Raw genomic sequence first — 23641 nt, 5'->3', positions numbered from 1 at the left:
TACTACAGACCGGCACATAATGACACATATACTACAGACCAGCACATAATAACACATATACTACAGACCAGGCACATAATGACACATGTACTAAAGACCAGGCACATAATGACACATATACTACAGACCGGCACATAATGACATATATACTACAGACCGGGCACATAATGACACATATACTACACACTGACACATAATGACACATATACTACAGACCGGCACATAATGACACATGTACTACAGACCAGCACATAATGACACATATACTACAGACCAGGCACATAATGACACATGTACTAAAGACCAGGCACATAATGACACATATACTACAGACCGGCACATAATGACATATATACTACAGACCGGGCACATAATGACACATATACTACAGACTGACACATAATGACACAAATACTACAGACCAGGCACATAATGACACATATACTACAGACCAGCACATAATGACACATATACTACAGACTGACACATAATGACACATATACTACAGACCGGCACATAATGACACATATACTACAAACAGGGCACATAATGACAAATATACTATAGAACGGCACATAATGAATCAACACTTGCCTGCTCTCCCCAGTGTGCTTTGGAATAGCAATACACAGGTACCAATACTTGTTGAACTTTTGTTTTATATCTCAAATTTAATCATCATAGAATCTCTCAGTGCGCTTATACTCAATCTGTGTTTGCATATACTACAGACCAGGCACATAATGACAGATATACTACAGACCTCACATAATGACACATATACTACAGACCAGCATATAATGACACAGATACTACAGACCGGCACATAATGACACATATACTACAGACCGGCACATAATGACACATATACTACAGACCAGCACATAATAACACATATACTACAGACCGGCACATAATGACACATATACTGCAGACTGGCACATAATGACACATATATTACAGACAGGGCACATAATGACACATATTCTATAGACTGGGCACATAATGACACATATACTACAGACCGGCACATAATGACACATATACTACAGACCGGGCACATAATGACACATATACTACAGACCGGCACATAATGACACATATACTACAGACCAGCACATAATGACACATATATTACAGACCAGGCACATAATGACACATATACTACAGACCAGCACATAATGACACATATTCTACAGACTGGGCACATAATGGCACATATACTACAGACAGGGCACATAATGACACATATACTACAGACCGGCACATAATGACACATATACTACAGACCGGCACATAATGACACATATACTACAGACCAGCACATAATGACACATATATTACAGACCAGCACATAATGACACATATACTACAGACCGACACATAATGACACATATTCTACAGACTGGGCACATAATGGCACATATACTACAGACCGGGAACATAATGACACATATACTACAGACCGGCACATAATGACACATATACTACAGACCGGCACATAATGGCACATATACTACAGACAGGGCACATAATGACAAATATACTACAGACCGGGAACATAATGACACATATACTACAGACCGGGCACATAATGACACATATACTACAGACTGACACATAATGACACATATACTACAGACCGGCACATAATGACACATATACTACAAACAGGGCACATAATGACAAATATACTATAGAACGGCACATAATGAATCAACACTTGCCTGCTCTCCCCAGCGTGCTTTGGAATCAACACTTGCCTGCTCTTCCCACTGTGCTTTGGAATAGCAATACACAGGTACCAATACTTGTTGAACTTTTGTTTTATATCTCAAATTTAATCATCATAGAATCTCTCAGTGCACTTATACTCGATCTGTGTTTGCATATACTACAGACCAGGCACATAATGACAGATATACTACAGACCGGCACATAATGACACATATACTACAGACCAGCACATAATGACACATATACTACAGACCGGCACATAATGACACATACTACAGACTGGGCACATAATGACACATATACTACAAACCAGCACATAATAACACATATACTACAGACCAGGCACATAATGACACATATACTACAGACCGGCACATAATGACACATATACTACAGACCGACACATAATGACAGATATACTACAGGACGGGCACATAATGACACATATACTACAGACCGGCACATAATGACACATATACTACAGACCGACACATAATGACAGATATACTACAGGACAGGCACATAATGACAGATATAATACAGACCAGGCACATAATGACAGATATACTACAGACCGGCACATAATGACACATATACTACAGACCAGCACATAATAACACATATACTACAGACCAGGCACATAATGACACATGTACTAAAGACCAGGCACATAATGACACATATACTACAGACCGGCACATAATGACACATACTACAGACCGGGCACATAATGACACATATACTACAGACTGACACATAATGACACATATACTACAGACCGGCACATAATGACACATATACTACAAACAGGGCACATAATGACAAATATACTATAGAACGGCACATAATGAATCAACACTTGCCTGCTCTCCCCAGCGTGCTTTGGAATCAACACTTGCCTGCTCTCCCCAGTGTGCTTTGGAATAGCAATACACAGGTACCAATACTTGTTGAACTTTTGTTTTATATCTCAAATTTAATCATCATAGAATCTCTCAGTGCGCTTATACTCAATCTGTGTTTGCATATACTACAGACCAGGCACATAATGACAGATATACTACAGACCGCACATAAGGACACATACACTACAGACCAGCATATAATGACACAGATACTACAGACCGGCACATAATGACACATATACTACAGACCGGCACATAATGACACATATACTAAAGACCAGCACATAATAACACATATACTACAGACCGGCACATAATGACACATATACTGCAGACTGGCACATAATGACACATATACTACAGACCAGCACATAATAACACATATACTACAGACCAGGCACATAATGACACATATACTACAGACCGGCACATAATGACACATATACTACAGACCGGGCACATAATGACACATATACTACAGATCGGCACATAATGACACATATACTACAAACCAGCACATAATAACACATATACTACAGACCAGACACATAATGACACATATACTACAGACCGGCACATAATGACACATATACTACAGACCGACACATAATGACAGATATACTACAGGACGGGCACATAATGACAGATATACTACAGACCGGGCACATAATGACACATATACTACAGACCAGCACATAATGACATATATACTACAGACCAGCATATAATGACACATATACTACAGACCGGCACATAATGACACATATACTACAGACAGGGCACATAATGACACATATTCTATAGACTGGGCACATAATGACAGATATACTACAGACCAGCACATAATGACACATATACTACAGACCAGCACATAATGACACATATTCTACAGACTGGGCACATAATGACACATATACTATAGACCGGGCACATAATGACAGATATACTACAGACCAGCATATAATGACACATATACTACAGACTAGGCACATAATGACACATATACTACAGACAGGGCACATAATGACACATATTCTATAGACTGGGCACATAATGACACATATACTACAGACCAGGCACATAATGACACATATACTACAGACCAGCACATAATGACACATATTCTACAGACTGGGCACATAATGACACATATACTATAGACCGGGCACATAATGACAGATATACTACAGACCGGCACATAATGGCACATATACTACAGACAGGGCACATAATGACAAATATACTATAGAACGGCACATAATGAATCAACACTTGCCTGCTCTCCCCAGCGTGCTTTGGAATCAACACTTGCCTGCTCTCCCCAGTGCACTTATACTCGATCTGTGTTTGCATATACTACAGACCAGGCACATAATGACAGATATACTACAGACCGCACATAAGGACACATACACTACAGACCAGCATATAATGACACAGATACTACAGACCGGCACATAATGACACATATACTACAGACCGGCACATAATGACACATATACTACAGACCAGCACATAATAACACATATACTACAGACCAGCACATAATAACACATATACTACAGACCAGGCACATAATGACACATATACTACAGACCGGCACATAATGACACATATACTACAGACCGGGCACATAATGACACATATACTACAGATCGGCACATAATGACACATATACTACAAACCAGCACATAATAACACATATACTACAGACCAGACACATAATGACACATATACTACAGACCGGCACATAATGACAAATATACTATAGAACGGCACATAATGAATCAACACTTGCCTGCTCTCCCCAGCGTGCTTTGGAATCAACACTTGCCTGCTCTCCCCAGTGTGCTTTGGAATAGCAATACACAGGTACCAATACTTGTTGAACTTTTGTTTTATATCTCAAATTTAATCATCATAGAATCTCTCAGTGCACTTATACTCGATCTGTGTTTGCATATACTACAGACCAGGCACAAAATGACAGATATACTACAGACCAGGCACATAATGACAGATATACTACAGACCTGCACATAATGACACATATACTACAGACCAGCACATAATGACACATATACTACAGACCGGCACATAATGACACATACTACAGACTGGGCACATAATGACACATATACTACAAACCAGCACATAATAACACATATACTACAGACCAGGCACATAATGACACATATACTACAGACCGGCACATAATGACACATATACTACAGACCGACACATAATGACAGATATACTACAGGACAGGCACATAATGACACATATACTACAGACCGGCACATAATGACACATATACTACAGACCGACACATAATGACAGATATACTACAGGACAGGCACATAATGACAGATATAATACAGACCAGGCACATAATGACAGATATACTACAGACCGGCACATAATGACACATATACTACAGACCAGCACATAATAACACATATACTACAGACCAGCACATAATGACACATATATTACAGACCAGGCACATAATGACACATATACTACAGACCAGCACATAATGACACATATTCTACAGACCGACACATAATGACAGATATACTACAGGACAGGCACATAATGACACATATACTACAGACCGGCACATAATGACACATGTACTAAAGACCAGGCACATAATGACACATATACTACAGACCGGCACATAATGACATATATACTACAGACCGGGCACATAATGACACATATACTACAGGACAGGCACATAATGACAGATATACTACAGACCAGGCACATAATGACAGATATACTACAGACCGGCACATAATGACACATATACTACAGACCAGCACATAATAACACATATACTACAGACCAGGCACATAATGACACATGCACTAAAGACCAGGCACATAATGACACATATACTACAGACCGGCACATAATGACATATATATACTACAGACCGGGCACATAATGACACATATACTACACACTGACACATAATGACACATATACTACAGACCGGCACATAATGACACATGTACTACAGACCAGCACATAATGACACATATACTACAGACCAGGCACATAATGACACATGTACTAAAGACCAGGCACATAATGACACATATACTACAGACCGGTACATAATGACATATATACTACAGACCGGGCACATAATGACACATATACTACAGACTGACACATAATGACACAAATACTACAGACCAGGCACATAATGACACATATACTACAGACCAGCACATAATGACACATATACTACAGACTGACACATAATGACACATATACTACAGACCGGCACATAATGACACATATACTACAAACAGGGCACATAATGACAAATATACTATAGAACGGCACATAATGAATCAACACTTGCCTGCTCTCCCCAGTGTGCTTTGGAATAGCAATACACAGGTACCAATACTTGTTGAACTTTTGTTTTATATCTCAAATTTAATCATCATAGAATCTCTCAGTGCGCTTATACTCAATCTGTGTTTGCATATACTACAGACCAGGCACATAATGACAGATATACTACAGACCTCACATAATGACACATATACTACAGACCAGCATATAATGACACAGATACTACAGACCGGCACATAATGACACATATACTACAGACCGGCACATAATGACACATATACTACAGACCAGCACATAATAACACATATACTACAGACCGGCACATAATGACACATATACTGCAGACTGGCACATAATGACACATATACTACAGACAGGGCACATAATGACACATATTCTATAGACTGGGCACATAATGACACATATACTACAGACCGGCACATAATGACACATATACTACAGACCGGGCACATAATGACACATATACTACAGACCGGCACATAATGACACATATACTACAGACCAGCACATAATGACACATATATTACAGACCAGGCACATAATGACACATATACTACAGACCAGCACATAATGACACATATTCTACAGACTGGGCACATAATGACACATATACTATAGACCGGGCACATAATGACAGATATACTACAGACCAGCACATAATGACACATATACTACAGACCAGCACATAATGACACATATACTACAGACCGACACATAATGACACATATACTACAGACCAGGCACATAATGACACATATACTACAGACCGGGAACATAATGACACATATACTACAGACCGGCACATAATGACACATATACTACAGACCGGCACATAATGGCACATATACTACAGACAGGGCACATAATGACAAATATACTACAGACCGGGAACATATTGACACATATACTACAGACCGGGCACATAATGACACATATACTACAGACTGACACATAATGACACATATACTACAGACCGGCACATAATGACACATATACTACAAACAGGGCACATAATGACAAATATACTATAGAACGGCACATAATGAATCAACACTTGCCTGCTCTCCCCAGCGTGCTTTGGAATCAACACTTGCCTGCTCTTCCCACTGTGCTTTGGAATAGCAATACACAGGTACCAATACTTGTTGAACTTTTGTTTTATATCTCAAATTTAATCATCATAGTATCTCTCAGTGCACTTATACTCGATCTGTGTTTGCATATACTACAGACCAGGCACATAATGACAGATATACTACAGACCAGGCACATAATGACAGATATACTACAGACCGGCACATAATGACACATATACTACAGACCAGCACATAATGACACATATACTACAGACCGGCACATAATGACACATACTACAGACTGGGCACATAATGACACATATACTACAAACCAGCACATAATGACACATATACTACAGACCAGGCACATAATGACACATATACTACAGACCGGCACATAATGACACATATACTACAGACCGACACATAATGACAGATATACTACAGGACGGGCACATAATGACACATATACTACAGACCGGCACATAATGACACATATACTACAGACCGACACATAATGACAGATATACTACAGGACAGGCACATAATGACAGATATAATACAGACCAGGCACATAATGACAGATATACTACAGACCGGCACATAATGACACATATACTACAGACCAGCACATAATAACACATATACTACAGACCAGGCACATAATGACACATGTACTAAAGACCAGGCACATAATGACACATATACTACAGACCGGCACATAATGACATACTACAGACCGGGCACATAATGACACATATACTACAGACTGACACATAATGACACATATACTACAGACAGGCACATAATGACACATATACTACAAACAGGGCACATAATGACAAATATACTATAGAACGGCACATAATGAATCAACACTTGCCTGCTCTCCCCAGCGTGCTTTGGAATCAACACTTGCCTGCTCTCCCCAGTGTGCTTTGGAATAGCAATACACAGGTACCAATACTTGTTGAACTTTTGTTTTATATCTCAAATTTAATCATCATAGAATCTCTCAGTGCGCTTATACTCAATCTGTGTTTGCATATACTACAGACCAGGCACATAATGACAGATATACTACAGACCGCACATAAGGACACATACACTACAGACCAGCATATAATGACACAGATACTACAGACCGGCACATAATGACACATATACTACAGACCGGCACATAATGACACATATACTACAGACCAGCACATAATAACACATATACTACAGACCGGCACATAATGACACATATACTGCAGACTGGCACATAATGACACATATACTACAGACCAGCACATAATAACACATATACTACAGACCAGGCACATAATGACACATATACTACAGACCGGCACATAATGACACATATACTACAGATCGGCACATAATGACACATATACTACAAACCAGCACATAATAACACATATACTACAGACCAGACACATAATGACACATATACTACAGACCGGCACATAATGACACATATACTACAGACCGACACATAATGACAGATATACTACAGGATGGGCACATAATGACAGATATACTACAGACCAGCACATAATGACAGATATACTACAGACCGGCACATAATGACACATATACTACAGACCAGCACATAATAACACATATACTACAGACCAGGCACATAATGACACATGTACTACAGACCAGGCACATAATGACACATATACTACAGACCGGCACATAATGACACATATACTACAGACCGGGCACATAATGACACATATACTATAGACCAGGCATATAATGACACATATACTACAGACCGGGCACAAAATGACACATATACTATATACTACAGACCAGCACATAATGACACATATACTATAGACCGGGCACATAATGACACATATACTACAGACCAGCACATAATGACACATATAGTACAGACTAGCACATAATGACACATATACTACAGACCAGCACATAATGACACATATACTATAGACCGGGCACATAATGACACATATACTACAGACCAGCACATAATGACACATATACTATGGACCGGGCACATAATGACACATATACTACAGACCAGCACATAATGACACATATAGTACAGACTAGCACATAATGACACATATACTACAGACCAGCACATAATGACACATATACTACAGACCGGCCCATAATGACACATATACTACAGACCGGGCACATAATGACACGTATACTACAGACCGACACATAATGACACAAATACTACAGACCAGGCACATAATAACACATATACTACAGACCGGCACATAATGACTAGTGATGTCACAAATTGTTCGCCGGCGAACAGTTCCCGGCGAACATAGCTTGTTCGCGTTCGCAGCGGCGGGCGAACATATGCAATGTTCGATCCGCCCCCTATTTGTCATCATCGAGTAAAATTTGACCCTGTATCTCACAGTCTGCAGACACATTACAGCCAATCAGCATTAGACACTCCCTCCCAGACCCTCCCAGCTCCTTGGCAGCAGCCATTTTAGATTCATTCTGATCCTGCATTGTTAGTGAGAGGAGGGACAGTGTAGCTGCTGCTGATTTTATAGGGAAATTGATAGCTAGGCTAGTGAATTCAGTGTCCACTACAGTCCTGAAGGACTCATCTGATCTCTGACTCATCTGATCTCTGCTGTTTGGACAGCACCCCAAAAAGCCCTTTTTAGGGCTAGAACATCAGTCGTTTTTTTTTTTTTCCCTGTGTAATTTTGACTGTGAAACATCAGTCTGCTAGTGTAATCTAATTGCAGTTGCCTGCCTGCAGTGCCACCATTCATATCTATTGTAACAGTAGTGTCAATTTAAAAAAAAAACTTTTTTGACTGTGAAACATCAGTCTGCTAGTGTAATCTAATTGCAGTTGCCTGCCTGCCAGCGTGTGTGCCAGACCCACTTGCCAACTAGTGCCACCACCACTCATATCTGTTGTAACAGTAGTGTAAATTTGCAGTTGCCTGCCTGCCAGCGTGTGTGCCAGGCCCACTTGCCAACTAGTGTCACCACCACTCATATCTGTTGTAACAGTAGTGTAAATTTTAAAAAAAAAACTTTTTATGACTGTGAAACATCAGTCTGCTGGTGTAATCTAATCGCAGTTGCCTGCCAGCGTGTGTGCATTTCAGGGCCTGCCAGGGCACGTTGTCACACTAGTGCAACTCATATCTGAACAGTAGTGTACGTGTGCGTTTCAGGGCCTGCCAGGGTACAGTGTCACCCCAGTGCAACTCATATCTTGTGTAGTAACAGTAGTGTACATTTAAAAAAAAAAACACCTTTTTTGACTGTGAAATAATAGCAGTCAGTTTCCTTCACACGTGTGCGTTTCAGGGCCTGCCTGCCAGGGCACAGTGTCACACCAGTGCAACTCATATCTGGTGTAACAGTAGTGTACATATAAAAAAAACAACACTTTTTTGACTGTGAAATAATAGCAGTCAGTTTCCTTCACACGTGTGCGTTTCAGTGCCTGCCAGGGCACAGTGTCACCCCAGTGCAACTCATATCTGGTGTAACAGTAGTGTACATTTAAAAAAAAACACACTTTTTTTTACTGTGAAATAATAGCAGTCAGTTTCCTTCACACGTGTGCGTTTCAGGGACTGCCAGCAGTTCCAAAATAAATTAAAAAGTATGCTTTACACAGCGTATAAGGGTGATGTCACAACAACGGAATCTGACAGGGGAAGAGGTGAAAGTAATCCTCCTCCTCCTCCCACGACCACGCCGGCAAGGACAGGACGCTTTACAGATGTGTTGTTGATGGAGGACATGCGGAGCTTTTTTTTTTTTTATTAGAAACAAAGTGTTTTTTTATTTGACGTTACAACACAACAGAAAACACACAAGAAAAATATTAACAAAATCTAGCATAAAAACACACAAACATTTTATGTCAAAAACTACTAAAATATAAAAACACAAACTTGCTATTGTCTTATTACTTTTAAATATCCCAGTAAACCATTTATGCTGTAAACTGTACATGAACATTTTTTTGTGTCCGAAAGAATAGTTCCATACAAAATGGCAGCTCACTATACACAGATAAGTGTGCTTCACTAAACAATTAGAAGCGGTAATGGAAGACGCAATTAAAAAATGATCAATAAAATAAAAATAGAACCTTGTCTGCAATCCATGTTTTAGAAGGGCATACACATAATATATAAAAGCAAATAGTATGTAAATACAATTGCTTCTCCAATTTAGTCTTCAGTAGAAACCTGTAAACCAATATTTAAATGATACAACATTTAAAAGGACATTAAAAGGGCATGTTATATTTCAACAGAACATAGGATTGAACTGGCTCTTCTATATAAATACAATTTTAATCCCAGCAAAGTGGTTAAATATGTAGTTAAAGCCCCATTCAGAAGCAGGAAGTCTGTCATGTTCAGAAACGGCAACAGATGATTGGCTAGGTCGTGAAACCTACTGATTGTGGACCGGCTGTGCCCTGCACAGGAGCTGCATATAGAAGTGGGACTTTACCTATGCATTTAACCCTATCGTGAGAGATCAATAATATCAGGTAATAAAATTCAAGGGTCACTACAAAGACATTTAAAAATATGGGCCGGTTCATTGTTTCTCCCACAGTGATTATCATTGGTAGTACATCTGAAAATTTTATGTCTGTTAAAAAGAAAGGTTCTTTTCACAAAATTAGGTTATTTTTCTCAGATGTAACTGTCACTATACATTTATACTGCAGAAATAGTTGAGATGCAAGTACAAAGTAAAGACATTGATAAACATAAAAAATAACAAATAAAACGTTTTCCAGCTAACACTGAAAGTTTAACAACTGTTTAAAATGACCAGTAAAGTCAAAATTACACCTCTATGATTCTGACAGAGCATGCAATATTAAACAACCTTTCAATTTACCTTTAATAATAATCTATAATGTGCCTTATTTTCTTTGTATCCTTTGTTGAAGAGTAAACCTAAGCTCATGAGCAGCAATGCACTACTGGGAAGCTAGCTGGTGATTGGTGTTGGCACATATAGGTTTTGTTCTAACAGCAAAGGTCAATCTATTTGAAACTCTTATTGCCGTAAATAGAGTAACCCTTACACTACCTGATCGATACAGCATCATACCTGATGTTTTAAAGCACGTTATTCCAAACAATTTAGGAATGTTAGGTGATTTATGCTAAAATGGGGAGAGAGTAAGCGCTAAAAAGCTTAAAAGGCTAGTAAAAAGTACATTTTAATACATATAAAAATTTACAAATGGCAATCAGACGCATGGATCCATGTCTGACTTAACAAAAAAATATATAATAAACAAATCTAAAAGTATCTAAAAATATCCAATGGAGTAAAGCATGTGACGCTGACTTAGTGAGCCAGTGATGAGGAGTTAGAAGGACATGTACATTCAATAATATAAACAACCTAAGTGAGTGATTGAGTGCACACAATAGCTGTCAACAAAGAAAAATAGCATTCACAAAAAATAGTGTTCACAAAAATTGGCGTACATAAAAAATGTTCAAATGTTCAACCGGTTATATGTAAGTGAATCCAGTAGTGTTTCCTCCAAAGTGACGTGTAGAAATATAACGTGAAGTCAATAATAGTAGAATGTAAACGTTGAGTGGGTCAAATTATTGTGGTTCAGCTGCTAAATTAAAAAATTGTAAATCCGTGAGGTGTATAAAAATAAAAATAACTTGTGAAAAAATCCACGTGGAAAACTTGAATTCAAATGATAAACAAAGGTCAAAAATCAAAAGACAAAAATCAAAAGACAAAAATATCAAAAGACAAAAATAAAAAATCAGTGATAATATTAAAAAGCACTAAAAATCTAGTGAAAACAAATCCTTAATTCAGATGTTTAAAAATCCTTGGTAAGATCCATAACAAACAAATACATCGATAAAATACCTAAAAGGGAACAAAAGAGAAACAAATAGTGCAACACTGTATATTATATAGGTAATTAAAACCAAGCTCACCAGTATGCCAACGCGTTTCGGCCTAGACTAGGCCTTTCTCAAGACTATACTGTATCAGAAAATCTGGAAGCTTTAAGTAGGGTCAGTGTTGAAATGATTGGTGCTGTTTTGGTGCCATTTTTAGAGGCACCTCCCTTTCCTGTTTCACCCATTGCATCTCTGGGATATTTCCTGTGTTGTGTTTCCTGTTTCACCCATTGCATCTCTGGGATATTTCCTATGTTATGTTTATGTTTTCCCATCTTAAAGGTCAATTGGTTCCTATTATTGCCACAAATTCTAGTATAAATCTAGATTTTCCTATTTATTTGTTTTTTATTTTCATTATTAGGTAATAGTAGCGTTTTGTCAATGTTGTTATTATTATATTCTGTGTTAACTCCGTTAGTTTTCTGGGCAGGTTTCCCCTTTCTTTGGGCTCAAATTGCTTATTTATTTACATGGACTGGTTCTCATTTATGAATCGCCCCTGTTTATGTCAAAAACTTAGGCCTAGATTTAGAGTTTTGTCGGTAACGACCCGCGTAGCTAACGCTGGCTTTTTTCTGGCCGCACCTTTTAAATACCTCTGGTATTGAGAGTTCACAGAATGGCTGCGTTAGGCTCCAAAAAGGGAGCGTACAGGCATATTTACCGCCACTGCAACTCTCGATACCAGAGTTGCTTACGGACGCGGCCAGCTTCAAAAACGTGCTCGTGCACGATTCCACCATAGAAAACAATGGGGCTGTTTGAGCTGAAAAAAAACCTAACACCTGCAAAAAAGCCGCGTTCAGCTCCTAACGCAGTCCCATTGTTTGCTATGGGGAAACACTTCCTACATCTGCACCTAACACTCTAACATGTACCCCGAGTCTAAACACCCCTAACCTTACACTTATTAACCCCTAATCTGCCACCCCCGCTATCGCTGACCCCTGCATATTATTTTTAACCCCTAATCTGCCGCTCCGTACACCCCCGCCACCTACATTATCCCTATGTACCCCTAATCTGCTGGCCTAACATCGCCAACCCCTATATTATATTTATTAACCCCTAATCTGCCGCCCCCAACGTCGCCTCCACCTAACTACACTTATTAACCTCTAATCTACCGACCGGACCTGAGCGCTACTATAATAAATGTATTAACCCCTAATCCGCCTTACTCCCGCCTCAATAACCCTATAATAAATAGTATTAACCCCTAATCTGCCCTCCCTAACATCGCCGACACCTAACTTCAAACATTAACCCCTAATCTGCCGACTGGAGCTCACCGCTATTCTAATAAATGTATTAACCCCTAAAGCTAAGTCTAACTTTAACCCTAACACCCCCCAAGTTAAATATAATTTAAATCTAACTAAATAAATTAACTATTAAATTATTCCTATTTAAAGCTAAATATTTACCTGTAAAATAAACCCTAATATAGCTACAATATAAATTATAATTATATTATAGCTATTTTAGGATTAATATTTATTTTACAGGTAACTTTGTATTTATTTTAACCAGGTACAATAGCTATTAAATAGTTAAGAACTATTTAATAGCTAAAATAGTTAAAATAATTACAAAATTACCTGTAAAATAAATCCTAACCTAAGTTACAATTAAACCTAACACTACACTATCAATAAATAAATTAAATAAAATACCTACAATTACCTACAATTAAACCTAACACTACACTATCAATAAATGAATTAAATACAATTCCTACAAATAAATACAATTAAATAAACTAACTAAAGTACAAAAAATAAAAAAATATTTACAAAAATTTGAAAAAAATTACAACAATTTTAAACTAATTACACCTACTCTAAGCCCCCTAATAAAATAACAAAGACCCCCAAAATAAAAAAATGCCCTACCCTATTCTAAATTACAAAAGTTCAAAGCTCTTTTACCATACCAGCCCTGAATAGGGCCCTTTGCGGGGCATGCCCCAAAGAATTCAGCTCTCTTGCCTGTAAAAAAACACATACAATACCCCCCCCCAAACATTACAACCCACCACCCACATACCCCTAATCTAACCCAAACCCCACTTAAATAAACCTAACACTAAGCCCCTGAAGATCTTCCTACCTTATCTTCACCATACCAGGTTCACCGATCGATCCAGAAGAGCTCCTCCGATGTCTTGATCCAAGCCCATGCGGGGGGCTGAAGAGGTCCATGACCCGGCTGAAGTCTTCATCCAAGCGGGAGCTGAAGAGGTCCATGATCCGGCTGAAGTCTTCTATCAACGGCATCTTCAATCTTCTTCTTCAGCATCCGTGTTCATCCCGACGAATGACGGTTCCTTTAAGGGACGTCATCCAAGATGGTGTCCCTCGAATTCCGATTGGCTGATAGGATTCTATCAGCCAATCGGAATTAAGGTAGGAATATTCTGATTGGCTGATGGAATCAGCCAATCAGAATCAAGTTCAATCCGATTGGCTGATCCGATCAGCCAATCAGATTGAGCTTGCATTCTATTGGCTGTTCCGATCTTCAGGGGCTTAGTGTTAGGTTTATTTAAGGGGGGTTTGGGTTAGATTAGGGGTATGTGGGTGGTGGGTTGTAATGTTGGGGGGGGGTATTGTATGTGTTTTTTTACAGGCAAAAGAGCTGAATTCTTTGGGGCATGCCCCGCAAAGGGCCCTGTTCAGGGCTGGTAAGGTAAAAGAGCTTTGAACTTTTGTAATTTAGAATAGGGTAGGGCATTTTTTTATTTTGGGGGTCTTTGTTATTTTATTAGGGGGCTTAGAGTAGGTGTAATTAGTTTAAAATTGTTGTAATTTTTTTCTAATGTTTGTAAATATTTTTTTATTTTTTGTAACTTAGTTGTTTTTTATTTTTTGTACTTTAGTTAGTTTATTTAATTGTATTTATTTGTAGGAATTGTATTTAATTCATTTATTGATAGTGTAGTGTTAGGTTTAATTGTAGGTAATTGTAGGTATTTTATTTAATTAATTTATTGATAGTGTAGTGTTAGGTTTAATTGTAACTTAGGTTAGGATTTATTTTACAGGTAATTTTGTAATTATTTTAACTATTTTAGCTATTAAATAGTTCTTAACTATTTAATAGCTATTGTACCTGGTTAAAATAAATACAAAGTTACCTGTAAAATAAATATTAATCCTAAAATAGCTATAATATAATTATAATTTATATTGTACCTATATTAGGGTTTATTTTACAGGTATTTAAATAGGAATTATTTATTTAATAATAGTTAATTTATTTCGTTCGATTTAAATTATATTTAACTTAGGGGGGTGTTAGTGTTAGGGTTAGACTTAGCTTTAGGGGTTAATACATTTATTAGAATAGCGGTGAGCTCCAGTCGGCAGATTAGGGGTTAATGTTTGAAGTTAGGTGTCGGCGATGTTAGGGAGGGCAGATTAGGGGTTAATACTATTTATTATAGGGTTATTGAGGCGGGAGTGAGGCGGATTAGGGGTTAATAACTTTATTATAATAGTGGTGCGGTCCGCTCGGCAGATTAGGGGTTAATAAGTGTAGGCAGGTGGAGGCGACGTTGTGGGGGGCAGATTAGGGGTTAACAAATATAATATAGGGGTCGGCGGTGTTAGGGGCAGCAGATTAGGGGTACATAAGTATAACGTAGGTGGCGGTCGGCAGATTAGGGGTTTATCGAGTGGCGGCGATGTGGGGGGACCTCGGTTTAGGGGTACATAGGTAGTTTATGGGTGTTAGTGTACTTTAGAGCACAGTAGTTAAGAGCTTTATAAACCGGCGTTAGCCCAGAAAGCTCTTAACTACTGACTTTTTTCTGCCGCTGGAGTTTTGTCGTTAGATTTCTAACGCTCACTTCAGACACGACTCTAAATACCGGAGTTAGAAAGATCCCATTGAAAAGATAGGATACGCAATTGACGTAAGGGGATCTGCGGTATGGAAAAGTCGCGGCTGAAAAGTGATCGTTAGACCCTTTCCTGACTGACTCCAAATACCGGCGGTAGCCTAAAACCAGCGTTAGGAGCCTCTAACGCTGGTTTTGACGGTTACCGCCAAACTCTAAATCTAGGCCTTAGTTTCCTTATTCTTATTTTGAAAATTGCTATGACCGGAAGTGGCCTAGTATTGCGGCATCATCTTCCGTTTTAGCTTTTGGGAGACATAGTTTATTCGATACACCGGTCCCTATCATGTGACCGGAAGTTCTTTGGCCCACCGGTCTGCATCATATTCCCCATTGATTTATGGGATATGTAGTTCCCTCACTTATTAGGACTACAGATTTTTCTCAGATGTTCGGTATTACCCGATCTTACTATGGCTCATTGTCTCTATAACATAGAATGTCAGAGTCAATGTGCCAATATGTAATAGAATCGGTTACTGGGAATAGTCAATTCTTTGAATAATGTATGTAATTTCTTACGATGCTGATCTGTCACTGCTTATAGTAAAACTGCTTCTGATAAAACTCGCTATGTTAATTCTAAGCACATTCTTGGATTCTAATAAAACTCGCTATGTTAATTCTAGGCACATTCTTGGATCCTAATATTGAATTGCTTTACAATTTACTTTTATTTGTTCATACTTTCGTAATGGATAGCCGTTTCACTGCTTCCTTCTAGTTCTTTTGAAAATAAAGCCTATGGGTATTCTCAAGGAGCCATTGAGTCATATATGACCTTGATAAAGTATAGACCTGCAATGTTTATCTAACTTAACATTGTGAGACGTTTATTGCATCCTAATGCTGTATCTCACCGCCGATGGTGGGATGACAAACTATAATGTCTCAAGAGGGATCAAGGATCTTCCTATCTGTTCACAGTGAAGGTGTAAGCTCAGATCTAATTGGGAGGGTTTCATTACATTTGTATGTGTATATAAAGGACTTTAGGTGACCATTAACCAGAAATCAGCTGGTGTAGTATAGATGATTTATGCCCTTTATGGATTAAAAACAGACTCTGCATCAACTATGTAATTTTCCATGGGAGTTTTGCCATGGATCCCCCTCCGGCATGCCACAGTCCAGGTGTTAGTCCCCTTGAAACCACTTTTCCATCACATATGACACATATACTACAGACCGGCACATAATGACACATGTACTACAGACCGGCACATAATGACACATACACTACAGACCGGGCACATAATGACACATACACTACAGACCGGCATATAATGACACATATACTACAGACCGGGCACATAATGACACATATAATATAGACCGGCACATAATGACACATATACTACAGACCGGGCACATAATGACACATATAATATAGACCGGCACATAGTGACACATATACTACAGACCAGCACATAATGACACATATACTACAGACCGGCACATAATGACACATGTACTACAGACCGGGCACATAATGACACATACACTACAGACCGGCATATAATGACACATATACTACAGACCGGGCACATAATGACACATATAATATAGACCGGCACATAATGACACATATACTACAGACCGGGCACATAATGACACATATAATATAGACCGGCACATAATGACACATATACTACAGAACGGAACAAAATGACACATATACTAAAGACAGAGCACATAATGACACATATACTATAGACCGGCACATAATGACACAAATACTACAGACCAGGCACATAATGACACATATACTACAGACCAGCACATAATGACACATATAATATAGACCGGCACATAATGACACATATACTACAGAACGGCACATAATGACACATATACTAAAGACAGAGCACATAATGACACATATACTATAGACCGGCACATAATGACACATATACTACAGACCAGCACATAATGACACATATACTACAGAACGGGTACATAATGACACATATACTACAGACCAGTACATAATGACACATATACTACATACCTGGCACATTATGGCACATATACTAAAGATCTGCACATAATGACACATATACTACAGACCGGGCACATAATGACACATATATTACAGACCGGCACATAATGACACATATACTACAGACCGGCACATAATGACACATATACTACAGACCGTGCACATAATGACACATACACTACAGACCGGCACATAATGACACATATACTACAGACCGGGCACATAATTACACATATAATATAGACCGGCACATAATGACACATATACTACAGAAAGGCACATAATGACACATATACTAAAGACAGAGCACATAATGACACATATACTATAGACCGGCACATAATGACACAAATACTACAGACCAGGCACATAACGACACATATACTACAGACCAGCACATAATGACACATATAATATAGACCGGCACATAATGACACATATACTACAGAACGGCACATAATGACACATATACTACAGACCGGCACATAATGAAAGATATACTAAAGACAGAGCACATAATGACACATATACTACAGACCAGCACATAATGACACATATACTACAGACCGGGTACATAATGACACATATACTACAGACCAGTACATAATGACACATATACTACATACCTGGCACATTATGGCACATATACTAAAGATCCGCACATAATGACACATATACTACAGACCGGGCACATAATGACACATATACTACATACCGAGCACATAATGACACATATACTACAGACTGGGCACATGATGACACATATACTACAGACCAGGCACAGAATTACACAAATACTACAGACCGGGCACATAATGACACATATACTACAGACCGGGCACATAATGTCACATACACTACAGACCGGCACATAATGACACATATACTACAGACCGGGCACATAATGACACATATAATATAGACCGGCACATAATGACACATATACTACCGAACGGCACATAATGACACATATACTAAAGACAGAGCACATAATGACACATATACTATAGACCGGCACATAATGACACAAATACTACAGACCAGGCACATAATGACACATATACTACAGACCAGCACATAATGACACATATAATATAGACCGGCACATAATGACACATATACTACAGAACGGGCACATAATGACACATATATTAAAGACAGAGCACATAATGACATATAAACTACAGACCAGCACATAATGACACATATAATACAGACCGGGTACATAATGACACATATACTACAGACCAGTACATAATGACACATATACTACATACCTGGCACATTATGGCACATATACTAAAGATCCGCACATAATGACACATATACTACAGACCGGGCACATAATGACACATATACTACATACAGAGCACATAATGACACATATACTACAGACCGGGCACATGATGACACATATAATACAGACCAGGCACAGAATGACACAAATACTACAGACCGGGCACATAATGACACATATACTACAGACCGGTCACATAATGACACAAATACTACAGACCGGCACATAATGACGCATATACTACAGACCAGCACATAATGACACATATACTACAGACCAGGCACATAATGACACATATACTTCAGACCAGCACATAATGACACATATACTACAGACCGGGCACATAATGACAGATTTACTACACACCAGCACATAATGACACATATACTATAGACCAGCACATAATGACACATATACTACAGACCAGGCACATAATGACACATATACTACAGACCGGGCACATAATGACACATATACTACAGACAAGCACATAATGACATATACTACAGACCAGGCACATAATGACACACATACTACAGATCAGGCACATAATGACACATATACTACAGACCAGGCACATAATGACAGATATACTATAGACCAGCACATAATGACACATATACTACAGACCGACACATAATGACACATATACTACAGACCAGGCGCATAATGACAGATATACTATAGACCAGCACATAATGACATATATACTACAGACCAGGCACATAATGACACATATACTACAGACCGGGCACATAAAGACACATATACTACAGACAAGCACATAATGACACATATACTACAGACCGGCACATAATGACACACATACTACAGATCAGGCACATAATGACACATATACTACAGACCAGGCACATAATGACACATATACTACAGACCGGCACATAATGACACATATACTACAGACCGACACATAATGACACATATACTACAGACCGGCACATAATGACACATATACTACAGACCGACACATAATGACGCATATACTATAGACCGGGCACATAATGACACATATACTACAGACCGGCACATAATGACACATATATTACAGACCGGCACATAATGACACATATACTACAGACCGACACATAATGACACATATACTACAGACCAGGCACATAATGACACATATACTACAGACCGGCACATAATGACACATATACTACAGACCGGCACATAATGACACATATACCACAGACCAGGCACATAATGACACATACACTACAGACCGGCACATAATGACACATATACTACAGACCAGCACATAATGACACATATACTACAGACCAGCACATAGTGACACATATACTACAGACCGGGCACATAATGACACATATACTACAGACCGGCACATAATGACACATATACTACAGACCAGCACATAATGACACATATACTACAGACCGGGCACATAATGACACATATACTACAGAACGGCACATAATGACACGTATACTAAAGACAGAGCACATAATGACACATATACTATAGACCGGCACATAATGACACATATACAACAGAACAGCACATAATGACACATATACTACAGACCAGCACATAATGACACATATACTACAGACCAGCACATAGTGACACATATACTACAGACCGGGCACATAATGACACATATACTAAAGACAGAGCACATAATTACACATATACTATAGACCAGCACATAATGACACAAATACTACAGACCAGGCACATAATGACACATATACTACAGACCGGGCACATAATGACACATATACTACAGACCAACACATAATGACACATATGCTACAGACCAGGCACATAATGACACATATACTACAGACCAACACATAATGACACATATACTACAGACCGGGCACATAATGACACATACACTACAGACCAGCACATAATGACACATATACTACAGACCAGCACATAATGACACATATATTACAGACCGGGCACACAATGACACATATGCTACAGATCGGGTAGATAATGACACATATACTACAGACCAGCTCATAATGACACATATACTACATTCCGGGCACATAATGGCACATATACTACAGACCGACACATAATGACACAAATACTACAGACCAGGCACATAATGACACATATACTACAGAGCGACACATAATGACACATATACTACAGACCAGGCACATAATGACACATATACTACAGACCGGCACATAATGACACATATACTACAGACCGGCACATAATGACACATATACTACAGACCGACACATAATGACACATATACTACAGACCAGGCACATAGTGACACATATTCTACAGACCGGCACACACATATACCACAGACCGGTCACATCATGACACATATACTACAGAACGGCATATAATGACACATATACTAAAGACAGAGCACATAATGACACATATACTATAGACCGGCACATAATGACACATATACTACAGAACGGCACATAATGACACATATACTAAAGACAGAGCACATAATTACACATATACTATAGACCAGCACATAATGACACAAATACTACAGACCAGGCACATAATGACACATATACTACAGACCGGGCACATAATGACACATATACTACAGACCAACACATAATGACACATATACTACAGACCGGGCACATAATGACACATATACTACAGACCAGCACATAATGACACATATACTACAGACCGGGCACATAATGACACATACACTACAGAACGGGCACATAATGACACATACACTACAGACCAGCACATAATGACACATATATTACAGACCGGGCACATAATGACACATATGCTACAGACCGGGTACATAATGACACATATACTACAGACCAGCTCATAATGACACATATACTACATTCCGGGCACATAATGGCACATATACTAAAGATCCGCACATAATGACACATATACTACAGACCGGGCACATAATGACACATATACTACATACCGAGCACATAATGACACATATACTACAGACCGGGCACATGAAGACACATATACTACAGACCAGGCACAGAATGACACAAATACTACAGACCAGGCACATAATGACACATATACTACAGACAGGGCACATAATGACACATATACTACAGATCAGGCACATAATAACACATATACTACAGACCAGCACATAATGACACATATACTACAGACCGGGCACATAATGACAGATTTACTACACACCAGCACATAATGACACATATACTACAGACCAGGCACATAATGACACATATACTACAGACCGGGCACATAATGACACATATACTACAGACCAGCACATAATGACATATACTACAGACCAGGCACATAATGACACATATACTACAGACCAGCACATAATGACACATATACT

Source organism: Bombina bombina, chromosome 3 (assembly GCF_027579735.1).
Source record: "Bombina bombina isolate aBomBom1 chromosome 3, aBomBom1.pri, whole genome shotgun sequence".
NCBI classification, from domain to species: domain Eukaryota; kingdom Metazoa; phylum Chordata; class Amphibia; order Anura; family Bombinatoridae; genus Bombina; species Bombina bombina.
The sequence above is the reverse complement of the archived record's forward strand: the minus strand, read 5'-3'. Positions refer to the sequence as shown.